This window comes from Cebus imitator, unplaced genomic scaffold (assembly GCF_001604975.1).
Source record: "Cebus imitator isolate Cc_AM_T3 unplaced genomic scaffold, Cebus_imitator-1.0 Scaffold240, whole genome shotgun sequence".
Taxonomy (NCBI): Eukaryota; Metazoa; Chordata; class Mammalia; order Primates; family Cebidae; genus Cebus; species Cebus imitator.
In genome coordinates this window covers 1,824,511-1,831,432 of record NW_016107555.1, presented here as the reverse complement: position 1 = coordinate 1,831,432, position 6,922 = coordinate 1,824,511, and the positions used below count along the sequence as shown (strand labels likewise).

The following is a 6,922-nucleotide window of genomic DNA, read 5'->3' as shown; positions in this document are numbered from 1 at the left end:
TGTCCCACACAGTCCCTCGCTGTCCCACACCGTCCCACACCGTCCCACGCCGTCCCTCACAGTCCCTCGCTGTCCCACACCGTCCCACACAGTCCCACGCCGTCCCACACAGTCCCACGCCGTCCCACACCGTCCCTCGCTGTCCCACACCGTCCCTCGCTGTCCCACGCCGTCCCTCACAGTCCCTCGCTGTCCCACACAGTCCCACGCTGTCCCACACCGTCCCTCGCTGTCCCACTGTCCCACGCTGTCCCACACCGTCCCTCGCTGTCCCACACAGTCCCACGCCGTCCCTCACCATCCCACACTGTCCCTCACTGTCGCACACAGCCCGTCACTGTCCCTCAGTCCTTCGCCTCCCCTCACCGGCTCCCCTCTCCCCCTCCAGGGCTTTCTCGGCCCACACGGCCAGCGGCGGCCCACGGAGAGGGAAAAACACACAATCTTGCCCGGAGCCTGAATTTGTGGGAAATCCCAAGGGAGGCGCGAGGTGCCCTCAGTTCGGGCAGGAACCGCGGCCGAGGCCCGGGTGCCCGCAGGCTTCTGAGGAAAGCTCGGCGTTGACGGGCTCCCGGGCCTCGGCAGCTGCCGCACGGCTCAGGCAGAGGAGCGGAGCTGCAGCCCGGGTCAGCCCAGAGACGCCTCCCCCGGAGACAAAGCCGACTCCCTGCAGCGCCGCGCTACGCCACGGTGGGCCTCGCGCAAACGCCTCGACCTCAGCATCGCCCCTTTAAGCGGCGCGCGTCCTGATTGGCTGCGGAAGGAGGCGGGGCGGGGCGCGGCGACCTCACGCCCAGGGCAAATGCTATATATAGAGGCGGCGGCGGCCGCCGAGGCGACTGCGGCCCAGTGCGAGGCAGAGTGTTAGCGGTACGGCGAGTCAGCGAGAGGCGCCTGCGCGATGTCCGGGGCCCTGAGCCCGCGGCGCTGAGCCAGCCGGGACGGACATGCGCGGGAGGGCGCCGCGGGGCAGCCGCCGCTCCTCCGGGGTAAGGGGCCTGGCGCGCTGAGGGGGTGGGGAGGGCCGCGCAGCGCTCCGCTCACTCAGGCCCCCAGCACCGGGCGCCGGGATCCAGGCGGCTCTCCGACGCCAGGGCGGGGGCGTGGAGGGCGCGGGGAGGGTCGCCGCGACGCGGAGTCTCCCCTGGGACGGAGGGAGGGGCCGGCCTGGCGCTCGCGGGCTTCTCCTCCCTGAGGTGCGGAGGGCGGGACCCTCCTCGGCGGCGCAGCCCGGGCCTGGGGACGCCGTGAGGTGCCGGCGCCCGCCTTCTTCTCCACACCGGCAGTGGTCGCCGCGCGGCCCCTCGGCTGGCGGGGGCCATGCACCCGAGCGCGCGGGACACGTCCCCGCAGCACCGGGACCGCCGAGCACGAGGGTCCTCGTCCCGCAGCCTGCGCTCGCGGGCTTGCCCGGCGGGGATGAGCGGCTTCGGGGCTGGGGACTCGTTTTTTGTTTTTTTCCTTTGTAAAAATCGGGGTTGCGTTGTCTTGTTCACACCGTGTGCGGGTCAATCCGGTCCTGAAAGCCGGGGTGGGAGGCCGCTGGCGGCTCGGTGATTGCTTGCGGTGGCTGGTACCGGTTCTCTTTGGCGGTCAGCCCCGGTCCCTCTGCCTAATCTCCCAGCGGCGATGGTGATTCCGAAATCAGTATTTTAAAATTCGTCTGAGCTGTTCTGAACTCTTCCTTCTCTCCTGGAAACCTGATTGTTTGCTCTGAATGTCTTAGGTACCGCTTTGAATGGAATGGGACTGCAGAATTATGTGTTCAAGACCTGAATGCTTATTGGGAATTTCGTGTGTGTATTTATATGTATATCATAGCCCTGTACAAATTAGATGACTCCTTAACCATGAATGGTGCTGTATTGGTGCTTGCTAAGTCTTTATTAGGATTTCATCATTGCATGAAAGAAACCAGTCTCTTACCTGATAAAAATATGAATAGCTTGTTAGTCATAAACTTAAGTCAGTCAGAATGGAGACTGTAGCTTTAAAAGAGATGTGTTGGTGACTTGAGGTACACCTGCAACACAGGTAGGGCAAGACTGGTTTCTAGGCAACTGTCAGGGGTGAAGAAAGGTGAGGTTAAAATGCCCTTTTTTTTCCCTTCCAGAACAAATGTTTAGCCTTTTATAAATGTGTAAGAATGTAATGGGTACAAATTTGTTGAGACTTGAACGTCCAAGTTCAACGTACCTATTTTTTTAACTGCATTTCTTTGCTTACTTTTCTGTAATTACAATATACAAGCTTAAGTGAAATTTTATTTGAACAGAGACCAAAGACAGACTAAGTACCTATATCAGCAGATAACCGAATTCTGCAGAGACCTAAATAAAAGAAGCTGGTTTCTTGCTAACATGCTGGCTGTAATTGGTTACCAATATGTTATCAAGCAAGCTCTTTTCCAGATATTAGCAAGCTTGGAGAAGAATACAGAGGATTTAGCATGGACTTCAGAAACTATTTTTCCTTCCCTGCACTCTAAGCAGAGGTTTATTTTCAACTTCGTGTTCCAGTGGACAGCGGAGAATAAGTGATAGAGGTCTTAGACTAACGATTTTATAACCTGACAGATATATTAGATTGTAAACTCCTTAAGGGTAGGCACTTTGCCTTGTGTAGCTTCTGTCTTATACAGCCTTGCATAGTTGACGTTGATAAATAATTGCATGAATGCATGTTTTACCTTTCAAGGCTCAGCAGGATTGGACCAGTCAATGATAAGGGTTGGAAAGCAAATCTGTTTAATTTTTTTATGGCTGTTATTATCGAATGTCTGAATTATTCCTATTTTTGACAGGTAAAACTATTGTTTCAATCATCGATTTTTCCCACTTGCAGTTCACAATAAATACTGGTCAATCTTTGTAAGATTTAATTATGCTTGAGTTTTTGTATGAAAGTAACTCTTGACTGCTGTTGCTTCTTAAAAGTTGAGCTAGATAATAGTTCCTTTCTGCTAAAACTAATGGTAGCTTTTCAAAGCAATTTGCCTAAATTACAGGTACAATCTAACGTGCTTGAAACTGACCTGATTGTCTGCATACCATCAGATTGCTTTAGAAAGGAGCAGAGGAGGGAGAAGGAGGTGCCAAGGGTAATTCCAGGAATTTGAATGGCATAGGCTCCCTCTACCAGAGAAACAACTCTGCTCTTAATTTAAATAAATTTGAATTGATACTTCATCATCTGGATACATTTAGCATCCTTCGCAGGTGTCTGGCTTTATAAAAGCTAATGAATAACTCCCTACATAAATGCAGTCCAGTTGTGGTATTCTGCCATTGTTCACACAGCATAAACACATGATTTGTAAAGGTAGCTGAGGCGAATGAGTTTGAGGGTCCTAAATGTAAGTTATTAGCTTAACAGAATTCGTTGTAAGATAGGGAAAAGTTAGTGAGGGGTTCAGATTTCAGAAGGTGGTGGGGAGGATTCTGAGATTTGAAGTCTTTGTTGATACTGTAGTCCACCTCCTCACACCATAAAATTGGACAATATTACAAAAGGACCACTCTTCCAGGACTCAATGAATGTGTCTTTAAAATGTGGGGCTTTTGGCCAGGCTCAGTGGCTCACGCCTGTAATCCCAGCACTTTGGGAGGCCACAGTGGGCAGATGGCTTGAGCCCAGGAGTATGAAACCAACCTGGGCAACATGGTGAAACCCTATCTCTACAAAAAAACACAAAAATTACCTGAGCATGGTGGCACATGCCTGTAGTCCCAGCTACTGAGAAGGCTTAGGTGGGAGGATTGCTTGAGCCTGGGAGGAAGAGGTTGCAGTGAGCCAAGACCACACCACTGCACTACAGCCTTCGTGACAGAGTGAGACCCTGTCTTAAAAAAAAAAAAGGTAGGGCACGGTGGCTCACACCTGTAATCCCACTTTGGGAGGCCAAGGCGTTTGGATCAGAAGGTCAGGAGATTGAGACCATCCTGGCCAACATGGTGAAACACCATCTATACTAAAAATACAAAAATTAGCCAGGTGTGGTTGCCCACACCTGTAATCCCACTTACTCAGGAGGCTGAGGCAGGAGAATGGTTTGCACTAGGGAGTCAGAGGTTGCAGTGAGCCAAGATCGTGCCACTGCACTCCAGCCTGGTAAACAGAGGGAGACTCCGTCTCTCAAAAAAAAAAAAAAAAAAAAAAAAATGGGCCTTTGGCTACAAAAATGGAGCCCTTTTCAGCTTGGAAACAATAGGAAGATAAGGATTAAAAAGCATTGTCCAGCAGCTCTCATTCAGTACCCCAGATGTGAAACTGGCTCGGTAGAATTGTCTTCTGACTCTTATCAGGGATGCCTCTTTTTCAGTCTTTAGATTTCCATTGTAAAAGTCACCTACTCAGGCCTTCCCAAACCACCTGTGTAAATATGTTCTCCTCTACCTCCTTATCCTGTTGCTGTACCCTGCTTGTTTCTTTGGAAGGTATGGCCATCCGAAATTGTTTGCTTGCTTGTTTATTCTCTTCCTCCCTCATTAGATGGAAGGCTTCTTCAGGCAGCAGCCGTATCTCTTTTTCACCTCACATGGTATCTAAGCCAGAATAAGCACTTGATAAATATTTGGGAAAAGAATTAATCCTTGCCCTCTAAGAATTTTTGAGCTGAATGAGCACTATGAGTTGAGTTTCTGTTCCTGTCTCTGCTGTTGACTTGCAGTTAGGCCTTCAGCATTTAACTTAGCAGCCCTTTGCTTCAGTTTCTCCATTTATAAACAAGAATGTTACAAGGAGAAACAAGGTTGTTACCTAAAATGAAGATACGATAGAGCAGAGAGGTAGTGAAAGTGTGGGGAAATGCTGAATTATACGACAGAAGAGCCATGGTAGCCTTATTGCTTATAGCAAGATATTTAACCTCACTTTGTTTCCTCATCTGCAAAATGGAGATTATAATCCCTGCCTCTTCTTACAGGGATGTTGTGAGGATCAAGTGAGATAATGTGTAAGAAGGTGCTTTGTAACTTGTAGAGTGCTTTACAAATATAAGGTATTCTATTATTAAATTCCGGATTTTACAGTACAGTGTGATTATAATGCCATCATTGGGATCCATGCTGTGAAAGAGTATTAAAAAGAGGCCCGTTGGGTATATGTAGTAACCCCTTATTACAAGTAAAAACAGACTTGTGTAGTATCAAATACCATGTTGTAAAGGGTTCTGTTGTGGTGGGGCTTCAATGTATTGTTAAAGATGGAGGGCTTCAAAGTAATTGTTTGAAGTGGTCATAGAATGTCAAATTGATGCCTTAACCCACCCATTTTATAGGATACATAGGCCAGAGCTACAATTAGTAACATTTAATAGAAGAATTTAAGGGAGCTGAAGTAAAACAGGAACTTTCATAGGCTACGAGAAAAACTACTACCAGTAAATCCAAAAAAGAAAGCATCTGTGCTACCCTTAAAAGTTGAGCTTTCTATTCAGTAAGATCCTATTTCACCAGTTTAAAAAGCTCTAGGGATTGGAAGAGTCAGGGTGGGGTGTTGGTAAAGGGCCTGGACACTGAAGCCAGGCTGTCTGGTTGAGGTCCTGGCCCCATGGCTCACCAGGTTTGACTTTGAGCAAGTTCTTTAACTCTGCCTCAAGTAGGTGAGAATAGTAATAGCAGCCCACCTTATGGCATTGTAGAGAGGATGAGATAAGTTAGCAGACATAAAGCCCTTAGAACTATGCTTGCCTGGCAGTGGTAGGTCCAGTGAATGTTGGTTATTATTAATGGTTTTATATTAATTGTAACAATCTAGAGTGACCCATTGGATGACTTAAATGCTTGTTAAATAAATTTGAAGTTTTAAAGACTTACGTCCCATCATTAGACCATTATGCTCATTGTCTTTAGGCTAGAATTCGCTTTTATAATAAGAAATAACCTATTGTGTAGATGTCAAAAAGAAATAATATTTTCCTCCCCTGTGTGAGTATATATAGGTACTGCTTGTGCTACTCTGTAGGAAAAATACAAAGGACAAAAGAACATATATTCCTGCTCCTACTTTTCTGCTGTTGCACTACAACTGTCTAGGAGGCTTAAGTGAGTCAAAAGACTGGATTATGGTAGTTGAGGGAGTGGGTTTTTTGTTAGCTTACCATTTCTTAAAATACTTGGCTAGAAAGCATTTTGAATTATTGAATAAATTATGTCATTTATTTTGTATTTGACAGTTTGAAGATAAATTATTTTCTCTGTTGCCTCTACTTCACCACCTATAAATGGCCCATTATGTTCTGGACATGTTTAAGAGCCTCTGAGGAATGGAGCAGCAAACACGGACACAAATGTTCATCTTTACCACATTGAGCTACATTTAATATTTACTGAAGCCATCAAGATTTTCTTGAATTCATACAGGAGTATTTTAATTACATTAAAATACTGTATTATTTTAAGAGTCATCTATGTTTTTAATTTAAAGGCTATTTATGCTTGCCATGGTAGCAGAGTACAACTAAGAAAGTTTTCTTAACTTACCTCCCTCTTTCTTTTCCTACCCCTAAATCATAGGCTATTAAAATGAAATCTGGGCCAGGCACAGTGGCTCACGCCAGTAATCCCAGCACTTTGGCAGGCCAAGGCAGACAGATCACCTGAGGTTGGGAATTCGAGACCAGCCTGACCAATATGGAGAAACCCTGTCTCTACTAAAAATACAAAAAGTAGCTGGGCGTAGTGGCAGTTACCTGTAGTCTCAGATACTCGGGAGGCTGAGGCAGGACAATCGCTTGAACCTGGGAGGCTGAGGTTGTGGTGAGCTGAGATCGCGCCATTGCACTCCAGCCTGAGTGGCAAGAGCGAGACTTAATTTGAAAAAAAAAGGTGGGGGGGATATTTTTGCATGGATTATTTTTTTTTAATGTTCTCGTAGGTGATTATTTTAGACTTTTTTTTTTTTTTTTTTTTTTTTTTTTTTT

General features: G+C 47.0%; 1 protein-coding gene across 2 annotated transcripts in view; it reads left to right on the top strand.

Moving 5' to 3' along the window:
• The first annotated feature begins 837 nt into the window (after nt 1-837).
• Nucleotides 838-6,922, top strand: part of ERRFI1 (ERBB receptor feedback inhibitor 1) — a 15,035-nt gene continuing 8,950 nt past the window's right edge. Inside the window, exon 1 of one of the 2 annotated variants that reach the window (XM_017498329.2) lies at nt 838-989. The gene's annotated coding sequence lies outside the window, so the exon portion shown is untranslated. Of the gene's footprint in view, nt 990-1,704; nt 1,797-6,922 lie in introns of those variants that run through there. The other variant, XM_037727821.1, reaches the window with a different exon arrangement.